This window comes from Manis javanica, chromosome 11 (genome assembly GCF_040802235.1).
Source record: "Manis javanica isolate MJ-LG chromosome 11, MJ_LKY, whole genome shotgun sequence".
NCBI classification, from domain to species: Eukaryota; Metazoa; Chordata; class Mammalia; order Pholidota; family Manidae; genus Manis; species Manis javanica.
The window spans coordinates 95,226,645-95,251,365 of NC_133166.1; the positions used below are offsets into that span (position 1 = coordinate 95,226,645).

Here is a 24,721-nt window from a genome sequence, read left to right on the forward strand (position 1 = left end):
AGGTGCTTATCTGAGACAGGGGTGCGCACCTTAGTTTGCTTCTAGACTGAGCACTGGAGGAGTGGAGTAAAAAAAAAAAACCATAGGTTTGGGGGATTCAGATAAAACCTATGTCCTAGTGTCATGTAGCCGCCCAAATTCCCTGAGTACTAGAAATGGGTAAGTGGAAATGACTGAGATGGTAGACTGGTAATGTTTTTGATCTTACTCGTAGACTTTATTATGCCAAATCCCAAGAATGAATAAAAATTCTAGAGAGTGATTCTATGAAGAGTTTAAAGATCAGAATCTTTATTCTGGAATAGTTCAAACAATTATAGACAATTGTTTTATATATAATTATAAAAAATATACAAAAAAAAGGAATGAGAATTTGTTGTTGTTGTTGTTTAGAGGGGTGTATATTGTTATTTTCCTAATCCTGGAATCAGACGCATTGGCTTGGAATGCCTTTGATTCCGTATGGTCCAAGGCACCCATGTAATGCTGCTGTCTCACTGGCAAGCAAAGGTGTGGCCTCAAACAGAAATCAGTCTCTGCTTCCAGGCTCAAGTGCAGCAGAGCATTCCTAATGCATAACTTCGAGTCCCAACACCAGCATTTCAGCCACGTAGCAACATTTTACTGGAGGCAGAGTTATCTCAACTTTATCAGTGGAAGGAGTAAAAGCCAGAGAAAAGTAAATAAATAACTGTTTGAAAGTCAGGTCGATCCACTCTTAAACTACCAGCCACTTTCTTTTGTATTTGGAAGGAAAAAGAAAGAAAGCAAAAAAAGCCTAAGCTGAATTTATCCTCAAGACCCTTTACAATTTGTCCTCACGATCCAGGAAATATAGTTCTAACTAGATGCTAAAAATTGAATAACAAGGCAACAAAGGCCCAAGAAAAGGCCCCAATACTGACATATTTGGTTCTCATCCAAACTTGTCAGCTTTTTTCTTTACCTATGTGAAGTCTCACTACTTTTTCTCCCCATTAAAAAAAAAAGTGCTACTTGGAACAAAGTTCAGAGGTCTTGTGAATTTCCATTTTGTTGAGAACTGTTAACAATTTTCTTGTTTTGGGGGAGGCAGTGTCCTCTGGTGACTGGAGAAGGGAGGCTGGGTGCATATTTTGACTTTGTTACCAATGGCTGGTGACCTTGACCATTCTGAGGCCATATTTTCGTGCTTAGTGCTCCCTTTAAATCCCCCGGCGATTTCCTATGAGGGCAGACAATTTCCAAAGAAAGCAGAAATGTGTTGTCGTATTTAAAGCCTTAAAGCCTTGTTCTACCTGTCTTATTCGTTTAATCTTTACACAGAATTTGACTACATCAGTATAATTTATTTCTTTCATTAGAGGGAAAAACATACAGGCGGGCAAAAGTCAATAGCTGTGAAATTAAGAAGAATCCATGCAAAAGCTGAAAATAGTGAACAGTCATCATTTTCACTGCAAGCTAGTACAACACTTAAAAAAAAAATCTTTGGTTTAGTTTTCTTTCCTAATAAGGGCTACCATATAGTAACATTAAATGTTCATTATTTGGAAAATCACTCCCAAATGAAATTTAAGGTAAATACAGTATATTTTCATAAGCTGGAATGAAATTTAAGGTAAATACAGTATATTTTCATAAGCTGGAAAGCGAGGATTTGTTACTTTGCTTGATAACAAATGAATTTGTTTAAAGATATGAATGACAGTATCTTTAAATACAGCTAATGTAAGACCCAAATAATTTTTGAACAATTTTAAAAGGTACACACAGGTCAAAGCAAATATTTTTATCTGAATATATTCTAAAGACTGCTTTTTATGAACTTTTAAACATTCAGGCATTTATTTCACTGACTTGTATTTATGGAATATTAGCACTTTGGAAGCAGCTGATGAAATTAACATTTTTTTCTTGCATCTCTTGTTAGTTTTCCTTCACCACAAACTACATCTCTCTTTTTTCTCATCTTCAGAATTTTGTAAATTGGAATCATACAAGTTGAAAGTGGAAATAAAAAAATAGATAAAGTGGAATAAAGGAAATGATTAAGTGTGGCTCTCAGGGTCAAAGGATAAACACATTTAAGGTCTTGTGCATCCTGTCATTATTCAATCATATACCAATTTAACACTGCAAAATTCTTTCTTGGCTGATATACAGAGGAGCCAAAGTTAAGTTAGACCCACATCTTGTCTCCCAGGACTTGAGAACCCAACAGAGGAAACATGACATATACTTAGAAAGCTATAAAAATCTAGAATGTAGGAGTTTGTTTTGCTCACAGCTATAGCCCCAGGTAGTGCCTGACACAAGGTTGGGGCTCAATAAATATTCTTTGGATGAATGGATAATACAAGGCAGAGAAGTTTGAGCCGTTTAAGAACTGTAACCAAGGCGAAATCGGTAATAGGAGGGACAGGTATCTTCCAGCATCTCTGATGTCATGTGTATAACTTACAGATAATTGAGCCGACAGGTCATGAATCTCCTGTGCATTGCTGTTTTTCAAAGCCATCAACTGCTTGCTCTTCCATCCTCCTCAAGTAAGATCATGGATGCATTGTTAATGAACACACTGCTTAACACACTGGCCTCAGGGAAATGAGCAAGTTAGATTAAATGAGGGTGGGGACAAATATGCAAGATCCTTTTAGGTAACAGAATGATTTGATGTGTACACTGGCCCATCAAACCTCTAACTTCATAGGTATCATAGCCCAGGAGGGAGACCTAAAGGAAAAACATTAAGTAAATAATAGAGGTGGTATACAAATATGAAAATTGTAAAGACGACATCAATGACTAGAGTTTGAGAAACGCGAAGGAAGATGATTAAGATCATTTTAGTTTTACTGTTTTCTTATTTAAATTAACTTCAAAAAATTTGCCCTCTCCCAATCTAAATAATTTAAAACCTAGTTCATATTCTTGAATCCTCTGAATGTTTCTCAACAAGTTTCTGAATAGTTGACTAAATATACATATCATCTGTCTTGGGGTGTTTTGTTTTGTTTTTTACAGGGACTTCTTTATGAAGTAATTATGACTTAAAAAGTGGTGCTGCTGCTAAAAGTTTCATCAGTAGGAAACAAAATGAGATAAATAAAATGTATTATCTACAGTTACAAAGCCAAACTGACTTATCTTAAAGGACTTTTTTAAAAAAAGATATGACATTAGGACCATTCATGGTTAGACAATCTTTGCTTTTTAAATGGTGGAGGCTGTCAAAGGTAGTCTTTCTAATGTTCTAGGCAAAATAAGCACTGTCAATCATCTATGGATTCCACCACCACTTAAATAAAGTATATTATTTTCTGAAATTTAGAAGTACGAATGTTAAGGATGGCGGTTCAGTGTCATTACGAAGTCTACTTGGAATTATTCCTTAATGCAGATTGTTGATTCTTCAAGTAACCTTTGCAAAATATTCAGAATCATGACACCTCGATTTCCTCTAGTTCTTGGTCATAGACATGGGTATGTGTCAACATCATTTAATACACTCAACTACTATGAATCAAGAAACAAGGTCTCATGCAGTGGAAACTATCATTTCTTTGAAGGCATTTTAAAAATTCACCTCTGTCCTTTGAACAATTTCATTATTTTTAGAAATGATATTAGGCATCTTTGATGCCAGCATTATTAACATTACCATTTTAAGCAAGCCTTTACTAATGTAGTTTTATTGGATTCCATTTTGTTAATCTCTTTCCATAACATTAAATAACTTCTATATCACTTTAGTGAAATCATATTGTGATGTTGTATAATGTACTGTAATCTATTTAACTAGTTCCTTATTGTTTATCTAATGCTTAGTTCCATTTTTTCCTATTATAGTGTTGAAATGAGCATCTTTGTCAAGTTAAATATTTCTTCACATTCTTGAATAATTCATTAGTATGAATCCTGAAAGTGTAGTCCCTAGGAAAAGTGTATACAAATTTAAAAGACTTTTGATAGATTACACAGAACTAATTTAAAAATGTATGTTTATTTGCATTTTTATTACAATGTTTACAGTCCCCGGAGAGGTTAGAAAAATAATTTAACTCATTGAATAGCCCTCCTTACACCTCATTTAATTTCCAAAACCCTCATTATTGCTAAGATGAGGCATCTTAGAAGAAATCAGCAAACTTTGGCTCTTAAACAGATCCTACATATCATCTTATTCTAGAGTTGAAGAACTGATACTGAAGACTCAACACATCTGTTCACAGTCATGACTAACAAGGAGCAGAGCCAATCTAATCCTGGCCCCAGCTGCTCTTGTCTCCTCCCAAGATGCTCAGAAAAGTTGAAGTTGCTCTTTGGATATTGAGAATTTGGGTTCAAGAAAGTTAAACAGACTCGAATGTGTAAATTTCAAGCTGATATTAACAAGATAGATTATTTAAAAATCATTTTGCAATTAAAATGATCAGCTCCGAAAAGTTTTCTGGTTTATTATCTGTAATACCAATAGCCACCAAGTGCTGTGTAATTCCACTCAAAGCTGATTATATTTCAATCTATATCAAATAAACTATACCTAATCAAAATAGCTATACTGCTTTTTCTAAGACATGTTTATTATAAAAACAATAATAAGCAATAATAAAAAGATGAAATACAAAGTGAAAATCATCTATAATTGCACCAACCAAAGATAATTACTCCAAACTTTTGGTATATATCTTTACCATCTTTTACATACTTATACTTTATGTGATCTATCTAGAGAGCATACAAAATATCATACTGTTTTATAATCTTTTTTCTCACATGCCATTGACACTTTTTAGTGTTAATAAATAATGATCTATATTGTAATTTGTGATGCCCACGTGGTCTTTTATTGTACTGTAATTTATTTAACCAACCTCTAATTGATGGACATTAGGATTGTTTAGAGTTTTTAACTAGTCTAAACAATGCAGCAGTAAGTAATCTTTTAAATAGTTGTTTAAATATATCTAATAAGTAAATTGCTTTTTTTTTGGGAAATGTTACATGTAGTTTTATTTCCTAGAGATTCACAATGTATTTTCAAGCAAATATTTACTGAACACCTACCAACTGTGTTAGTGCTGAGATTAAATTCTTACAGTAAATTCTAAATTTTAAAAATTTAAGGTTTCTATGGAGAAATGAAAATTCCTGTGGCCAGGATTCTCACCTGTCCCTGGCTGGCTAGCTCACTACACAGGTGTGGGCAATACTTCATTATTGACTATATAAAGAGCTCTGCCCAGTGCTCTGGGCGACACAGTGACACGGCTGCAAGGCTGCAGGAGAGCAGAGGCTGGAGTGGTGGCAGCACCGAGGACAGAGGCCCAGAGGCAGAGACCAGCTTGCTGCACGCAGACTCGCTCTGAGTGAACGGGACTTGAGTGACTGACCTGCCACTATGGAAATGAAGTTGGGTATAACTCTTTCACCCCAAGAACGTTCTACTGTCATTTATTTGGGCATGCCAAGTCTATAGTGAACTTGCCTGGGGCTGAAACCCACTGGCAAGACATTGGACAACAGTCGGCAGGGTTCATGGGTGACAAAAGAAGAACAGGTTGCCCTCATGGGAGGAGTGTTTCAGCAGGTTGCACCTGTGGATGGGGAGGCACTTGAGTGTCCCCCTGGACATGTGGTACTGTGAAGGGGTGGAGAGTTGAGGTCCACCCCAAGAGAAAGCTGCCTGAAATGGAGTCACTACGAAGTGCTGTGGTCCGAGAAGCAGCACGCAGGCTGCCAGGTGCCATGGGGCAGGTGGAGGATGTAGTGGAGCTGTCAGCCCAGAAATGGAGGAGAGGAGGTCTGATGAACAGGTGGGGGAGGAGGCCCCTCCTCGGTGGAGACCCCGCCTGGTTGAAAGCTGGTGGAAAGCCAGAAGGACTCGGCAACCACGGGTTCTTCCAGGAGAGGTGCAGCCCCCTCCTCAGGCTGTGGAGCCCTCCATGCTCTGCTTCTGTCCTCAGATTCAAGCACAAAAGGAAATACGGTCTGCTTCTCGAAGGAAGAATTTAAAGGGCCCTGTGAAGGCCGTGAGGACCCAGATGTGGGCTGGTTTGGTTTGAAAAGGCGGGAGCAGACAGAAAGAAATTGGACTCTGGCTGTGGCCATTGAGACCAGAGCAGCAGTTCTGGCTGCTGAGGATGAAGCAGAAGGCAGAGATAAAGCAACAAGAATGGCCTGTGTGTCTGCAAGACTTTTTGCTAGAGAGGCTGGAGTAGGTGGGTATTGTCAGGCCCACCCATAGTCCTTTTGGTTAACTCCTTGGAGTAGAATTGGTTTGAATACAGCCAGGGTGACCACTTGGTGACAATGGATCTCCTCAGGCTTGAGGGTTATTATAATTTGTTAGAACTGGTTTGAATATGCAATGGATCTCCTCAGGTTTGAGGGTTATTATAATTTGTTGTAATTTTTGTTATTTGTATATTGTCGTAGCCTCTGTTGTTGTTATGGAATTTGGTTACAATGCTCCAGCTTTCTCACACAGGGACCATTGTAGAGGATTGAGGGCACATAGATTGAGAGAAGAGAATCCTGGAGGGGTGCGGTGTGGATAAAATGAAAGTTCCTGTGGCCAGGATTCTCACCTGGCCGTGGTTGGCTGGCTCACTACACAGGTGTGGGCAATACGTTGTTATTGACTCTGTATAAAGAGCTCTGCCCAGTGCTCTGGGTGACACAGCATGGCTGCAAGGCTGCAGGAGAGCAGAGCAGAGGCTGGAGTGGTGGCAGTGCCGAGGACAGAGGCCCAGAGGCAGAGACCAGCTTCCTGCATGCAGACTCGCTCTCAGTGGATGGGATTTTAGTAATTGACCTGCTACTATGGAAATAAAGTTGGGTATAACCCTTTCATGCTAAAAACGTTGTACTGTTATTCTATGGACACTGAATACATAGTGAACTTGCCCAGGGCTGAAACCCATTGGCAAGACAGTTTCCCAAACATTTTTTTAAAATCATGGAGCTCCTCCATCCCCATTTTTTTAAAAAAGAAAATCTGCTAGTGTTGCACTAGTCTTATCTAGAGCAAAGGTTGGAAAATGCTAAGCTTGTCTGTCTTGTTGAAAACTATTAAGTGCCTGTACCTACCTGTTGCTTTTTCAGGGACTGAAAATGTCTCAGGAATTATGTAGAGGAAGACATGTTTTAGGCATTTCGGAAGAACACATCTTTGATCTAAATGGCCAGATTAACTTCCAGAGTAAGTAGTATTTTGGTGTGAATATTTTGGTGGAACGCTGGAGTTTTGTTTTATTTTTCCAATAGTATTCATATCAACATATCTAACAGGATTCTTGAACATAAAAGGAGAATATGGGCTGTAAAGTTTTGGGCTCAGTAGTGGATTTGTTGAGGGAGAGGTGTGAATTTGCATGGGGGAAGAAAAAGTGTGGAGAACATCAGAGAGGTGGAATTATAGGGAATTAAGGATGGAGGTTTTGAAGATTGTATAGCAATATGTGAAATAATTAAAATATTTAGTAGAAAAAGGATACAAAAACACATTCATAATATGTAAAAACCAGTATGAAAAAAACCTGGGGGACCAGAGGGAGTGGGGAATCCAATAAAATCATGGCATTTGGGTTGGGGTGCTTTTTCCCTCATCTCTAATTGTCGTTTTCATTTTTATTTTTAAAATATATAACAAAATAGAAAAGAGAAGAAATACTAAAGGATCAGACAAAATTAGAAGAGAGGCTTATGGAGGAGGAGGAAGATAGTGGTTGAGTCGAACAAAGGCAACAAATAGATTAAAGAGAAATAGGGTAGAAGAGAGAACATTCCGTTTGTCCTGGAGGAGATCATTAATGGCTCAAGTGCTGTGAAGTGGACAAAAGCCAGTCTGTAGTGGGGTCAGATGAGAGAACCAGAGAAGAATAATTTTTTTTTTTTTTTTTAGGACCTGGGATCATAATAATTCACTTAAAGGTTCCCCCCAGCCACTGTTACTTTAGTTCTGGTTTTATCACATTGGGATTTTGCCTAGATCAGTTTTTTCCAGGAGGTGATAAATGAAAACCTTAAAAAAAGAAATCCTGTAAGTTTCTTTGCCCTTACATTTGAACTGAATAATAAAGAAACGGTAAATTCTTTCTGAGCTGAGCTAGAAATGCTACCATATAGAAATCTTAATAATATACTCTGTGCATGCCATTTAAAAACAGAAGAACTTGGTCACCCAAGGTCATTTCAGATGCCTTTTTTTCTAAGCGATTTGTGTATATTTTATCCATAAAAGACAAATTATTATGAAAGGACATGAAATATAGGGTTTAAGAAACCTAAAGAACAAAGTGCATTCTTTGCTCTTTGAATTTCTTAATATTAAGTTCTTAAGACTCCTGCGGCTTACCTTCAAACAAGCAACCTTGAAACTACTCCACAAGACCTGGTTAAAGGACAAACCAAAGAGTTTTCACTTATAAAAAAAAAAAAGCACACGGGAGGGAGAACGTTCAAGTCTTCCAGTATCCATACTTATTAACTGAATTGAATGCCTGTGGGGAGTCTCCTGGGAGCGCACAGTAGCAGCCTCTTTATATTACAGCTCAGCCAGAAGCATTTATTCCCTTGTAATTAAGGCCAAGGGCGCAACCAGTGATGCGAATGGAAGCAATTATGTGGATTATTCAGTTCCCTCAGCGTTTCTCAGGAGTTTATATGTTTGTGGCTTTGTTTGTTGGAAGTTCCTGCATATCCCTGGATTCTCTGGGTCCTTGAGGTCCAGCCTCGGATTATAACAATAGCTAATACTTATACACCACTTACTATATGCAGAGACTGTTTGGGTGTCTTTAGATATAATATCTTCATCCTTTTGAAACTCTGCAGGGGTTAAGCATGAAGTGCAAAGATCCCTTAGATGAGGTTCAAATGCAAGGAGTTCGTCCCTGAAGTGGTCCTAGGAGTGGCTTGTATGCACTGGGGAAGCAGGAAAGGGAAAGGAAGTTGGGTGGAGGAAGGGTGCTTCTCAGGCCCCAGGCCCTTGGGGGCAGCTTCAGCCAGTGCCGCAGGGCACTCTGGGGTGTAGTCTAGGAAAGGCAGTGTGGCTTCCGTCTTGCTGCACAGTTACTGCTTAACAACCAAAGGGTAGCCAAGAAGGTGTGTGTGATGTGGTGATGGTGGTGGGGAATCTATGAAGGAGAAGAGGTGCTTGCTGAAGGGGGTAGGACGGAAACCTACGTTGGCTGGTACAGGTAAGTGCTGTTCTCTCCGAGTGACAGTGGAGGCCACTAAGTCTTGCCCAATATCTCAAAGCTTAGAAGCAGCTGGGATTTGAACTCCTGCAGTTTGATTCCAAAAGCAGTGTGCTCAAACCATTATGTCATCAGGGAAAGATTACAGTGAGCTACGGTATTATCAGTGTTCTACAGCTTCACAATGGGCTATGTAGCACAAACTATTTTGATTGTATTGAGTTTCTAAAAATGTTGAAGTATGTCTGAGGAGGAATCCATTAATAATTTGTTGAATTAAGCCTCAGATACCCTAGCCCCCAAGCATAAGGAAAACTTTGGGCACAGACTGAAAAATCAGACAGTTGGTGTTCTTCAAAGAATGCTTTGCTCCCAAACCACTCTGGTGAGTGGAATCTGCCCAACTCTCACAGAACTATGTAAAAAGTGATTGTACAAGTCTTTCTTAACAAGATGTATTCACACAGATCCTGTTTTTACATTAAGATGTCAGTTTAAAATGCTGACCTTTTTTCCTGCTCATCCTCCTCCTAATTTCCTATATTTTAAACAGTTTATTTTCTTCTCCAAATAAAGTGATTTTTTTTTTTGGTGGAACACTGTTGTCTGAAACATTTAAGAATTTCTTAAAACTTTAAAGGAAGTCACTTTTATTTACTAAAGGAATTATCTTTATTTTTAAAGACAATTTACATACTTGTTTTAAAAAACAAGTATGTATAATACTAGTCTATTTTTTCCACTTGGTAAAAAGTGGCTTGGGAAAAGTAGAAGTTGTACAGTTATTTTCTGTGTGTTTTGGGTGATGGGGAAATTGCTCCTTTTTTTACTGATATCTGTGGAAGATAATGCTCTGTGGGTGCGTTGGACCCTGGCCTCTGTTGTGCCACCGTGATTGTTGAGCAAGGGAGTACAAGGGAGGGAGAGGCCTGAATGCTTGCAAGATTCTGAGAGCCTAGATAATAAAAGCTAACATTTCTATGGTGCTTATTATGTGCAAGGGACCATTAGAATAATTTTGCATATATTGACTCCTTAAATTCGCCTAACAACTCTATAGGATAGGTACTATTATCTCCATTTTACAGAAGAGGAAACTTTACAGAAGATCACACAGCTGGTTAGTTGTGGAGTGGGGATATGAGTCCAGGATATCTGCTTTCAGATTCCATTCTCCTGCCCATTACCCTGCATGCCCATCTGAACTATAGAGAATGTGCTAATAATGTTGCCAATAATGTTTTATTTCTGAATGCTCTGCAATGTGTTTTTAAAGAGACCTCTACTTTAACTTGGTAACAGCTAAGCTATAGGAGAAAACTTCAGTTCTGCTAGTTAGAAAAACTTACCAAAAGGTCTTAGAGTCGATATGAAATAGAACCCCCTTATACATGTTCGGAAACTTTGAAGAGAAAGAGGTGGCAGCCGGGCAGATGAGCTCTTGGTTCTGCATGTAGAAGATGGTTCTCCATGCCCATGGGGAGCTGGCACTGGCAGCAATTATATCACAGAGTCACTCTCAGCATGCAGCTGCTTGCTACGAATTAAACTGCTGGAACCAGATCTAGAGAGCTTCATGTTACCATGGTTTTTATGAGGCGTGCACATTAGTGTGATATATTTAGTCCTCAGAAACAGATTTCAAGTTAGCTTTCTCACCAAAAAGATAGTGTATGTTGGTATTACTTGTGGTTAATTCTTCATTTCCCCTAGTAAACAGTCGCACACCTGTTTCTTCTGTGACTAAGCTGACCTTCCTACCCAGGTTGTGGTTTAGGGACAGGAGGGACCCACAGGGGTACACTTGCTGCCCTCTAGGGGTGAGAGAGATCAAGACAGCTTATCTCTGAACCTCTCCTGTGGGTTACAGGGAGATACTGGCCTTACTCTTCTTCTAGAAACTCCCATGAATGACATTTGTCAAAAGGGGATGAGGTGAAAACGTTCTGAACTTCCAAAAACAATAATGGTATTTAATTAAAATTCCAAGCCAGGCCTTTGATAGTTACTCTGTGGTCACAGAAGATAGAAGTTTTGGTCCTGTGTTTCTCAAACAGTGCCTCTCCACCTCAGCCGCTAGATAGAAATCTGTCAAGGTTGTTTTAAAACTATAAGTAGAGCTAACACAATGCGTTTGCCACATGCAGGGTACGATTCTAAGTGCTTCCTATATACTAACCTATTTATATATATGCTAATCTATGCAACAGTCCTGTGAGATGGCAAGTCTGATCATCTCATCTTATAAATAGGGGGGACAAAAAAGCTGTGACATATTTCTCACAGCAAATGAGTGATAGAACTGGATTTGAACCCAAGTATGTTGGCTTCCTGGATTAACCTTGTAACCACTTCACTGCACAGCCTCTTTTATAGCTATGAAAGCAACATCAGAAGCCTAATTTAATGTAGAGGTTTGGCTAAAAATCTTTGACTGAAATCTAACAATGAAAAAAAATGACTGGCTTGGACACTTCAAAAATGTCAGTAACATTATAGACAAGGAGAAAGAGGAGAAGGAGGGAGGGGAAAGAGAGAGAAAGGACTGACTATTCCAGATGAATGGCAATGAAATACAATGCCTGGTCCATGATTATACCTCAAGTATAAGAAACAAAACTATGGACAACTTTATTGGGAAATTGAGGATATTTGAATATGACTATATTGCATATGATCCTTTTATTGTGGTGATATAGGAATATGTCCTTATTCTTAAGTGATACTTGATTAAGTATTTAGGGGTGAAATGTCAGCTACCAGCTAATTACTAACAAACAGTTCAGCAAAAAAGCAAAAATATACCTGAGAAAGAAAAATCAAATGCAGCAAAATGTTCAAAATTGGCAACACTAAGTAAAGGGTATATGATGTTCATCATACTACTTTTAAAGCTTTTTTGTAGGTTTGGAATATATAGGGTAAAAATTAGAGTGAAAATAAGCTTTAAGTCAAAATAAGAGTCAGCCAAGGATAAACCCAGTATCTGCCAGGACTATACCAAGTCAGGTCAAATGAGAGAAGTGTGCTAGGGTTGGAATCCTCAGGCAGGCTTGTAAATCTGTAAATATGCGTTATGTGAGGGTGTGTGAGACACTAGAGCTTATGTATTAATGTTTTTCCATTAGTACGAGGTATTACGTGCATCAGGATGTATTTTCAAAAAACACATTTCTGCCCAGTGGAAAATAAATAAAACATATTATAAAGCCCTTTAAACCAGGTCTAAAACTAAAAAACATCTGATTTCAGCCTTAGAATTATTCTGATTTTGTCATCAGCAAATAAGGCACCTAGCAGACCATATCGCCTATTTATTTCTTCGGGAGACATGCACTGCATGCTCACTGTGTTTCAGGCACTGATCAGTGTGTCTGAGACACATGAGTGAACAAATCAAGGTCCCTGAATGCATAGTGCTTATCTTCTGGGAGAGAGAGACAAGTAAACATGAAAAACAATAAATATAAACAATAAACATGGTAAATAAAGCACAGAGAATTTGAGAAAAGTGATCATTGCCACAGGAAAGTAGAAAAATAGAGCAGCTTGGCAAGGCGTTGGGACAGATAGTTGTGGAAAAGAGAGTTTGTGAGTTGAAATAGGATTCCCAGGGTGGGTTTAGTTCAGCTACGACCTCATGTTGATCTGGAAGGGGAGTGGAGGAGGGTGAGGGCACGCCCGGCGTGGCAAGAGCTCACAGGTGAGGGGGGAGACAGAAGGCCATGAACTCAGAGAGGAAACAGAGGACCGGTTTGTGGAGGTCATTATGAAGGCATTGATTTTTTATAGTGAGTAAAGATAGAAAGCCATTGGATGATTTTCATTAGAGGAGTAATGTAGTCTGGCATAATATTGAAAAGGATCAATCTTTTAGGGCGACACGGTGGGAGCGGGGTCCCCAATTAGGAAGCTATCGTGATAATCTAGACAAGAGGAGAGAGTGACCCAGCATGGGCTGGGAGAACTGGTGGTGGGGAGATGTGATCCGATTCTGGGTAGGATCTGATGACAGAGCCAACAGGAAGGATCACCAATGAATTAGGTGTGTTTGATAGAAAGGGGCGAGTCAGGGGAGACTCAGTGCTTATGTCCTAGACAACTGGGAAAATGAAGTTTTCTTCCTCAGAGACAGTGAAGATTAGGTAAAGCGGACTTGGGGGAGGAAGACTAAGGATTGAGTTTTGGACATGCTGAGTTTGAACTACTAAACATCCACATAGAGACGTCATAAAGGTAGTTGGATTTCAAAGTCGAGATTGGAGAGAAGTCAGGGCTGGAGATTTAAACTGGTCGTAATTGGTGTGCAGATGATATTTAAAGCCAGGAGCCTGGATTGAATCACTGAGACAGAGTGGACGAAGAAGAGAAGAAAATGAACAACTGTACCCTTGGAATTACTCTGTTTGGTGTATTTATACTTGTTATGTTTCTCATTGTGTTTAGAAAATTATTACACTGCACAAAATGAAAGGGAAAATTGACAATTATCTAAATTACTGGAAATAGTTTATCAAATTGTTAAATTTGCCAAGTATATGATTTTCTTCAATTATCTGGCTTGACTTTCTATAAATGTCTGCATTATTGAGACACTAGGACCATTATAATTTGAGCTGCTTTACCATAGTGTTATTTAATCAATAATATATTCATCCTTAGGACAGTGAAGTTCAAAAATTCTTTCAAGTGATTCTCTAGGTGGAATGATCCTCATCTGTATTTATATTCTGAATTTAAATAAAATATTCTGTTGGAATATGATTATTCTCTCCTCTTTTTCTAATATTTATGACTTGATAGGTCCCAATTTGGTGATAATAGTAGATGGCTTTTAAAAGTTATACCCAAGTCAAACTACTACATATCAAGGGAAGAGGAAAAAGAATAAATACTCTCTCTAGGCAAGGACAGGTAAGTATATTTGGTTTTTTATCTAGTGAAGAAGATTGGTGAAGTTAAGGAGTTTGCTCAACTGCAAATAAACCTAGGTCATAAATGCACTTTATCAATAGAATTTGAATTTTAATGTCAGAACTATTTTAACAGTCTTTTATAGTCAATTAGGTAAATGTTGGCAAGCTTAGGAGCATTTTTTGTTTCAAAATGGACTGTATAACAGTGTTAGGCAATTTCACTAATATAGGCATGTGATGGTACTTGTCAGTAAAAAAAAAAAAAACATTAACCGAACTTTAAATATAGGATATAGGAAGTTTTTTTTTTTTTAATTGACTCATATAATGGAAAACTCAGAAGGGTTGGGATTCTAGGTTTGTTTATCAAGAATCTCGTGTAGTGTTGTTTTTTTCTTCCTCTTTGCTCTGCCATCCAGTGCGTTGTCTTCAACCCAAACTGGCTTTCTTCGCAGGGCTAGAAAGGCTGCCAAGAGTAGCTGGGCTATTTGCTTTCTTGAAAATGCCTAAGGTGAAGCAATGCCTTCTTCAATTACCAGGCAAGTGATCTGAGCTTAATGCCAATCCTTGTGGCCAGGAGAATGCCGTGTGCTGCTAGTCTTAAGGCCTTGGTTGTTCAGTCCCTGTGGCAAAGGGGATGGGAGTCCCTTGATTTGCTTACATTTCTGGAGATATCTGTGGAGTCAAAGCCCTTTGAAGTACATGGCTGCTGCACAGCAGAGGTGGAGGGTCATGTTGTGTAGGCAGTCATCCCCAGGTAATCCAGGAACCCAACCCACCCAGATGACCCAAACTCAGCAGACCTCTACCTCGACTTATTTTTGAGACCCATTCCTACCTTGACTGTATGTCTCTCTCTCAGGGCCTTTCTCCATTTGAGAGTAAAAGAAAACCTATTATACCTAGTAATGAGAATATTTTAACTAAAACTCAGGAGACATGGACAAAAACTTATTTTTTCCTCAGCTCAAAATAAACAGTTGGTGTCTTCCAGTCCAGAAGTTCCATATATATGCATCTATAGAGAATATCTTTTTCTGTTACCAGAGCAGAAATAGAACATTTACATAGACATCATTTTTATACGAGCATTTCTCAGTCCCTGATATTTAACAAATTTTTATGATGGAAGCTTATTTGTAGTGACTTCAAGTTCTATTATATAGGTGATTCCAAGAAAGACATCCTATTTGTGTCACCATCTAGTTTGGTGGGAGGTTCAACTAGTTAATGAACTGACCATATATGATTACCACAGCTTCCTCCTTAAATTATACTAAAATGAAAGTAAAGGGGTTTTTAAAGGCATAAAGGATAAAAAGAACATGAGAACACACAAAAACAGCAAAACATTGGGAATTGGAAAGGCAATGGATGAGTACCAGACCTTGACAACTAAAAGCTTGCAGTGGAAAAAGCACAGAAGCAACCTAAACCACAAAAGGCTCAAGTCTGGCAGCATAAGGTATCTTTGAAAGTGAAGGTAGGGCTGAACACAGAGTTGTTTGGTAGGCTGTTAAAAAATCAGTTAAGCCCCAGATCAGTATTCTCATGCTGTGTAGGCAGGCAATTGTCCCCCTTTCCCATTTCTCCACAACATATAATGTAAAGAGAAGAAATTTATTTTCTGGAGAGGTGAACCAGAGGATTTCTGGACTGGAGGACCCCAGCACAGCTGAGAGTAGGGGTAACCTCTTAAAAGCAGGATGATCAGGGTGATCATAATAAAAAAGGAGGTTTTATTCTCTTAGCAAGCTTCCAAAATGCCAGAAGTCAGGCAGATTGGAAATCCCTTCTCTGAGGAATCTGACTGGCCCAAGAGTATAGACTTAAAGGTACTGACAGCCAGGGATCCAGGAATGACAAGGCCAAGTGAAATCAGCCTTAAAGCCCACCATTCATGAAGCCTCCCTCACTCCCTTACATATTCCAATCAGCTGTTTGGTTCTCCATTTACAAATATGGCCAAATTGTTACAATGCATTTGAGGAAAACCTCTAACAGGAAAAACAGACCAAATAACCAAAAAAGAGAAATTTAGAGGAAAAAGAGATCATGTGTAGAGAAGAAAACTGTGAGGAACAAACCAATGTCTGAATATAAGAGAAGTCATTATGTCTATGAAACAAGAATGTAATGCTATAAAAAAATTCAGAGGCTATTAAAGAATCCTTGAAATTAATGATATGATTGCAGAATTGAAAAAAAAGAAGGAAGATAAAATGGGGAAATTTCCAATAAAGTAGAACATTTTGGCAAAGATAGGACAAAGAAAAGTTGAAAAATTTGTAAGGTCAGTCTAGGAATGTCCACATTTAAATAGTAAGAGTTGAGAAAATAAACAGAAGGGAAAGAAATCACCAGAGAAACAATTCCTTAAAATTTCCTATTACTAAGTGAATGAATCAACACTAAGAGCCTAGCATAGTGGATGAAGGTAGATCTATATTATGAGAGATCACCATAAAATTTTAGTGCACTAGAGATAAAAAGAAAATCATAAAGCTTCTGAGAGAGTGGAGGTGGGGACCAAGTCACATACATAGGATGACAGAATGACATTTGAGTAAACCAATAACAACACTGAAAGTTAGAAGATAATGGAATAATGTAAAAATTCTGAGGGTGAATGATTTCCAACCTGGAATTTTATATCCTGACAAATATATCCTGTCAGAATAAAGATATTTGCTGATATGTAATGTCTCAAAAAATATAACTTCTATGAATCCTTTTCTCAGAACTAACTGAGGGATATGATATACCAAAACAAGAAAATAAATCAAGGAGAATGGCATGGTATCTAGGCCACATACACAGGGAGAAAGACATTTTCAAGGGTGCTAGTGAAGAAAGATTGTAGGACATCAGCTGCCCAGTTCAGACTGGAACTAATCAGATGAAACTGGGAATATGATCTTGCCTTTTTTCAGAGATGTACACTTTTAGCAAACAATTTGTGGATAAATTTGTGAGCATTTAGAAAACAAATATGAAAAAATAAAATAACTCTAGGAAAACAAAATGTTCATAAAAGTAAATGTAATCATAGTATATTACATTCTGTATTTTGTGGACTCTACAGTGCTGTAAATTATAAGGTGCACCATTATTTTATGTAACACTAAGAAAGATAAACCTCTGCAATTAAGTGGTGACACAATGACTTAGTGATTAGTTTTGTGAGATGTATGAGTCAGTCACAACAGTCTCTTGCTACTTGGAAATTTCTGTAGTGAGGAATTTGGTATATTGTCTTGTCTTCAGCTGCATTGCTGTGATAGGGAAACCTTTCCATACTCTTATTAACCAACATAACATAGTTTCATCTACTTACGAGTAACTTTTTTCTTAGATCTCACAAAGCGCTTGAATATGCTTTATGAGAAAATACTGAACTGCCGGCATTCTCCCAGTAGTAGATATCTGTTTTACTAATAATATATCTATTCTCCACTGCTCAGGTTTGGTTCTTTTCTATGTCTATAATAACTTTTTGTTTTAAGGCCAATTCATAATGTAACCTTTTTGAAGACACTTTGGCTGTTAATCTCAAGAATAGTGCCTACCATGCACAGACTGAAGTGATGACTTTATTAATGCTTTGACAAAACCTGTGCATAGGCAGTGACAAGTATCTCAGAGCTGTCTGGCTGACTGCAGTTGAAAGACACACTCGGATTTCAGATGTTAAAATGTGAGAAAAAAGAATCACTGAATAGAAGTAGCTCGTCTATGATGAGACAAACATACTAATAACACTGAATATGAACTAATCACAAGTTAAAATGTTAACTATATTGGAGGACTCATGGGAGAGAAGGCCTATCTGTCTATCTGTCTGTCTGTCTGTCTGTCGGTCGGTCTATATATCAGTGATGGTGATGGGTGCAGGAGACTGAAAAAAAGCTAATGCCTTCCTTTTTATGGTGAGAGGACAATTATTAATGCTTAATCTTGAAAATTCATGATGTACAAGTAAATGTGTATTGAAAGATAATATTAACATCTATTAAATAGCTAAAGTAAATGAGAGAGGTACCTCTGGACAGCAGTTCTGGAGTCAGGGGACTTTTTTTTTAAATCTTTGAATTATTTGAAATTATAAGGTATGCATATTTAACTTTGATAAATATACAAATCTAAAAAATAGATCAGTGGGCATAGAAGAATTGCGAACATAATTTTCCATTCTTAGTAAACTAATCGAACTGAGCAAGTCTCATTTGACCTTTAAAAATCTCGGGACTAATTTTCTAGAAGCAGATATAATGTACCAGATGTGAGAAAATGTCCATTGTGGGCCAGTTACTCCTCTGGAGTGACATCGAATCAAGAAGGAGCTCTCCTACGTTGTTACTGAAAGTGAATTTTTCTAATTTGGTTTAGATATCATCTTACCCAAAATGTGTAGAAATGAATGACTTTCTCTAAATATTTTATTAATGAAGACATTTACAGCTAGAATTATTTCCCCCCTCTCTGAATGCTAGAATCATGACTGGCTGGGCTTTTAGCCATTCCCCAAGTTCCATTTTTCACAGAGTTTACAGATCAACCTCTGTTCCTGTGGTTCCTCTTGCTTCTGCTTACGTCTTGGGCTGGCTATACACTGGTGAATCAGATTTCCCAGTCAAGAGCCAGTATCTCCCATTTCTTAACCTGAACCCTGTTAATTTGTAACTATCAGGGCAGCCTGATTTAATGGGGAAAATACTGAAACAGGAGTCAGGAGAGCTGATTGTTATCAAAGCTGAGCCGTCTGAGCTTCTCACCTTTTGTACCTTAGTTTTTTCACTTGTGAATGGAAAGATTTAGAACAGAAACTTTCTAAGGCACCTTCCAATTATAATAGTGTATGATCCTGGGCAAAAAGAATTTATCTAAAAGCTTTATTATCAGATTAAATCATAGCATGAACTAATTGTGACTTTTTGGTAAAGCTCTGAACCACCAGTGTGTGCAATAGGTTGACAAATAGGACTTAAAAGAAAGAGCTGGACAGACTTAAGTTACTGGGGAAAGAAAATATCTGGGGAAAGAGCAGACACAACTATTTAAAGTAAGAACCTGTATTAAATGTTGCATTCTCTACTGGTATGTACAGTATGATATTCTATGGATAAAGCTTCTTAACTAGTCACAGCACATTTATGAGTGAATATGGCATATATTTAAATTTCTAAATAATACTTCTAAGCAAATTAACTGCTTGAAATATTAACCCATTGGATTTTATCCTGCTACAACTATCACCACTTATTTTATGCACCATGTAATGTTGCTAGCCAAGATAGAAGCTAACTTTGCAAAATCAAATGAATAACTACTTTAAAAGCATAAGTCATCTATACTCAGTTAATTTATTTGAAACTACCTTAAAAACAAAAACAGACTATAACATAAAATTGCTCAGTGGATAGACATTATGTACCATCTAAGAAAAATATTCTCAGTTCAGTTACTGTGGTTAATAAAAACAGTAATAAACATTACTTCTAATAATAAGAGTTATGCCTGACCTAGAAGGTATTAGAAGACAGGGAAGGCTACACCATGATCATGTTTTCTAAATGGAGGAAGCATGCAAATCCAGATCTTTGTGCTACTTAGAGGGTGAAGGGTGGGGGTGGTTTGAACTATAGTTAGCAGACAACTAGCTTTTCGTTTCTCAGTTCCACCACCTCTAGCACATGCCATATGGCAAAGGGGAACCAGGTACACAACAGAGATTCATTCCTGTTAGGAGGAAAAATAATATGCAATATCAATTCTGTGTTCAAGCAGTTGCACATTATTTATTATTTAAAGCCCTTAAATTGTACACGAGCCCAGCCCCTGCTTCAGTAGTTTTCACAAACATTGGAAATACCTGAGGATTTTTTTTTTCAAATTCATGTAACCTGGACCCCACCCTTTGATATTTTGCTCCATCTACAATCTATTTTTTGAAAGCTACACTAAATGTGAGGTCCAATATCAACCAAAGATTGTTAAAAGACTGTTAATATGATGGTTAAGCCTTTGTTGAATCATTTCTGTTATAATCAATTAATCTTAAAATCTATGTGAATTCTAGACCATTACTTCACGGACTTTGGGAGGGAAATATTAGGGCTCTGTTGTGTCAGTTTACCATGCCTTCATCTACTTATTTTGACAATATTTCATTGTCTCCAGGCAAAAATCTTATTAGTCTACTTTAATCATCTTCATTCTTTTTTTTTATTTTAGGTTTTACTGAATTATTCTATATTCCTCAAAGTATGGGGAACAGGGAGACCTATAAATATAAGGACATGGCACATGAAAAAAATGGATAATAACTTGTTACCACTACTTTTCAATATCTCATTTCCCCTATTGGCTTTCCCTCATATGTATATGGGACCAATACCCATGGTCTGTGGCTGTTTTCCAAAGATAATGTGCAATTCAGAACCTCACATTTTTTTGGTGGATTTTCATCTTCCTAGATCCCCTCAATTCATTTCTTTCCTGGTTCTTTTCAAGTGCAGTAGGTTAAAAAAAATTCCAAAGGAAATGCAAGTTATAAGCGGATTTGTTCTCCTTTGCCTTCCCTCTAATTGTGTTTTCTATTATTCATGACAAGTGATGGGAGTGGGACCAAGGGAGCAAAGATTGGAGTCTTGACATACCTTGTTCAGTAGGAAATGTTCTTAACAAAATCTTTTCCACAGCGAGCCTTGGCGAGTCGTACGCTTTGACATGGATGGGAGGATCTAGGATAAGACTAACCCCACGTGCAGCAAGGAACTGCAGAGGGACTTTCAAACATGGCTGGGCTGCCTGGGGACATGCTGCCTTCATGGTGGAGCTGCTCGGCAGGCCCTCCATGGCTGCTTCTTGGCAATCTGACAGTCCTCTGTTTTCACTTCAGGGCACGGACAGAGCCCCAGACTTCCAAACCCCAAACCACCTGCACAGGCATTAGAAACCAAAGTCTTTCTTGGGCTAGATTTTTTCCCATCCTTTCCTAGATACATTCTTTAATTCACACACACCCGCACATACTTTACTTTCCAATGAGCATGATGAAGGGGAGAGAAAGAAAGGTGAGGGATCCGAGTGGGCAGACAGATCCTGTCTTTTATCTCAAGTCTCTTTGCTTCTATGGTTCATGGGACTTTGGTTTTGGAGTCTCAGCCCAATTTTAATGTTCAAGCTGCCTATTACTGGTGGAAAAGGGGGGCAGAAAAGAGCCGCTTCCCTCTTTGCCTTAATCGGCTGTTCACGTGGAAGTGTGTGCGGCTGACCCAAACCTCGCTGACATGTCAGCGTGCAGCCGCAGGACGAGGGGTGTTTGATTTATAAATGGAATGTATAATAGGCACGATGCCTTCTGAGCTGAATGTTCATGGAAAATCACATGCCGCTCACATGAGGGACCAAGATCTTTTTTTTTTATTTTAATGAATTGAGTTTTTTCAGTGCACCAGGGAGATAAGAAGATACCTGCCAATGCCCCTCTGATTGTGTCCTTGGCCAATTGGTGGGCTTGAACACGGGTACCCCTTTCGTCAACTGAGTTTGTGTGTTAAGTCAAGGTTTAGCTTTGGATTTGAAGCTCTCGCTCAAACAAAGCCACAGACGCTCCGACGGTGGAAACCATCACATAATTCTCCTTTTTGTTTCTTTAAAGAGCACGGGGTTGGTAAAAAAGAAAAATCCATTTTGGGAAGACTCGGTCTGAGGATAATGATAATGAAGATGAGAAAAGACAGCAGGTTGTAAGTTCTGGCCTAAGTTCGGAAAGAGGAAAAAAAAAAGGTTGAAAAGGTAATAAACTACAGCGAGGCCAACAGATCAACCAACATGAGAAAAAACCAACAGGTAACAAGGGGCCTCTGGAGCTTCTGAAGAATAGGGATCAGTAGGAAAGCATTTTGAATGAGAAATAAAATGCTCCTTCCTGTCAGGGAGGAAGGGAGGTGCGCGGTGCTTGAGAAATGGAAAAAAAAATGCAATTAAAAACCAGATATGAATAAAGATCAGGTGAGGGAGGATGTCACCCCGTGGCCTTCGGAACTGTGTTTCTGCTGCCTCCCCAAATCATTACTTTTTTTTTCCTGGAACAAAGGAACAATGTTGTGGAAAAGTGGGTGCCAGATACTTTAGGAAAATGAGACACAGTGAAGCGGATAAAGGAGACAAAGACAACTGCAGTCATGTGCAGTAAACTGGAGGCAGCACAGGCCTGAGACAAAAGGTGAAAATGTGGAGCCAGCAAGATGACTGAAGCATGGGAAGGAAGGAGGGAAAGATGATTCACAATCGCATTTGAAAGACATTGGCTTGAATGTTTATTAGGGTGTTACACACTGCTTGGCCTTGGGGAACTGCCTTTGTTCAGTGAGCTGTTCCCCAGTTTTAAGGCAATAAACAGGAAAAGAGCTTGAAAGATGGTCGTGGATGCTTGGTGCATAGTGTTTGAGGGCAAACCTGAGATAAGATTTTGGCTCTGAGAGAGTGATGGAATGGAAGCATTGTCCCTGAGGAGGGTCATCTCTCCCCCGAGCTCTAAGAGGAAACGCATGACTAAAATGCTGTGGAAAGGATTCTTTGTCATGAGACTAAAGTTTCCACCACATCCTCATCTGGGGTAATTTCATTTTTATTTAATTCGCCCTGAATACAGACCCAAATGCAAGAAGTGAGCAAGGCCAACTGTAGGAAAGCTGAAGCTCATGAATCCATAAGCAGTTTTCCCTTAGCAGGGCTGCAGGTCTGTACTTGTATCTACGGTCTTTTATAAGAACAGGTGGATCGGAGGGAATTCTAAATGAGACTTGTGGTCCACTCATCTCAGGCTTTTTCCCAGGAAAACAGGGCAAAAGGATAATTTGTAGAAGACGATCATCCTTTAGGATGCTCTTCTCAAAATGCTAGTGGTACATCCCAAAATGAAATATCCATGCTGCTCCCTTACTGAGCACTATGGCTCTGCCAGCATGGAATTTCCCTCCTGCATTTGTTTTTAACAATAAAATTAACTTTTCCTAAGCCAGTCAAAGACCTACAAATACAACTTGTAATTGTAGAGTTGCTATTTAAGCATTTATTAGTAAAATTCTCCATATGAGAACTAGGAGAATCTAAATATAAGCAAAAAAAATCCAAAAATTAGTTTCCTACAGGGTTGAGACCCCGGGCCAAATGGCATAGGAAAAGACACAAGCAGCAAGCGTGGAAAGCAGAATTCGCAGAGGCATCAGGGAGCCCCTGAGTCGGCTTGCACTCTTTGTGTGCAGATAGCGGGAAATGAATGCCCTTCCTATGCTTCTAGAGCATTCCATCCGGGAGTAAATGTACCTGCACTGGGCATGGGAAAAGGAACTCAAGTGCTGTCCATCTCAATCCCAAAGCAGCCCAGTTTCCATCGTGTAGTCCAGATTGCTGGGTTAGTAGAAATGGGACAGTTGAGAGATAACACCAGGACAGTCCTCAGCAAAAGCAGGGACTGGTTGCCGGAAAGGAAGTGCATGTTCGGTATCTCAACACATACTAAGGTTGCTGTTACCTTGTGTCTTCGCAGAGGGGCAGCAGGACTGTTCTGGAAGAGATGAAGCCCATTGTCTCTCATTTGCCCACCTCTACATTGCAACAAATAGATTTACAAAGATCAGATGAGACAGGAACATGGTAGTCTCTGGCTGGTTATTTCAGCCGACGTACAGAGGGTATTTATCAGTCTTCCAAAATCAGGGATATGCGATCCATAGGTTGCTCCTTCACATGTTAAAATAGCATGATTTCCTGGAAAGAGAAGTCAGAGCAGGGTATATGCCTTACATGGAATTCCAAGGTCTGAATGCAGTGAAGCCATTATTGTACACTATATCTCCATGCCATTCAAAGTTTAAAAATGTTTTTAATATGTGTTGGCTCACTTAATTAGAGGATGATTGTTTGCCTTGACTTAGATAAGATGATTGAGGACAAAGTTCATGTCTTATTTGTGTTCATACTATCATTGCCTAATGTAGAGCAGAGCTCATGGTAGGCATACGATACATGTTTGTTGAATGATGAAAAACATTTCATTTCCAAGGAGATTTAAATATCTCATTAACAATCCATTTAGTCTCTCTGTGTCTTGTGTAAAATATAAGATGCTTGGACTGGATTTGTCCCCATTGGCTGGATATCAGAATAACTCAGGGGGTTTTCAAATGAACACATTCCCAGACTCTTGTCTAGTCTATGTAATCAGAATCTCTAGTTGTGGGTCCAGCAAAAGCAAAGTTAGAGAACCAATGCACTAGATGAATCTTAAGTCCCTTGTCTCTTTAAGACTCTATGAAACACAGATCTTCTCTAGTGCTTTTAAATGTTTATCAACTCTAACAAACAGCTAAGTGAGGACAGAGGGTTTTCAAGACTTTGCCTATTAGAAGTGAAGAGCATCTTTGAAGCGATCATGTAAAGCGAAAAAAGGGAAAAGCATGCTTGATTTATGATACGGTTTGATACACTTTCCAGAAGAAGCCACAGCTGTTGTAGTCCTTGTATTTGTGTAGTACATTATCAGTGATTTCATCTCATTATCTTGTGTGGTTTTTCCTAATAATTGCTTCTATCCCCCATTATATCTATCTT

The 24,721-nt window shown here is 38.6% G+C and overlaps 2 long non-coding RNA genes across 6 annotated transcripts in view; both read left to right on the top strand.

The window, feature by feature from the left end:
* LOC108392621 (uncharacterized) overlaps window positions 1-24,721 on the top strand; it is a 134,371-nt gene that overhangs the window by 13,336 nt on the left and 96,314 nt on the right. For 3 of the 5 annotated variants that reach the window (XR_012122852.1, XR_012122850.1, XR_012122853.1), the window contains exons 3-4: window positions 5,110-6,203; window positions 7,090-7,186. This is a non-coding gene — a long non-coding RNA (uncharacterized lncRNA). Of the gene's footprint in view, window positions 1-2,445; window positions 2,529-5,109; window positions 6,204-7,089; window positions 7,187-24,721 lie in introns of all 5 variants that reach the window. The other 2 variants (XR_012122851.1, XR_005058977.2) reach the window with 2 other exon arrangements.
* On the top strand, window positions 2,543-4,806 carry LOC140844476 (uncharacterized). The gene is made up of 2 exons (XR_012122855.1): window positions 2,543-3,465; window positions 4,172-4,806. It is a non-coding gene; the product is annotated as an uncharacterized lncRNA (long non-coding RNA).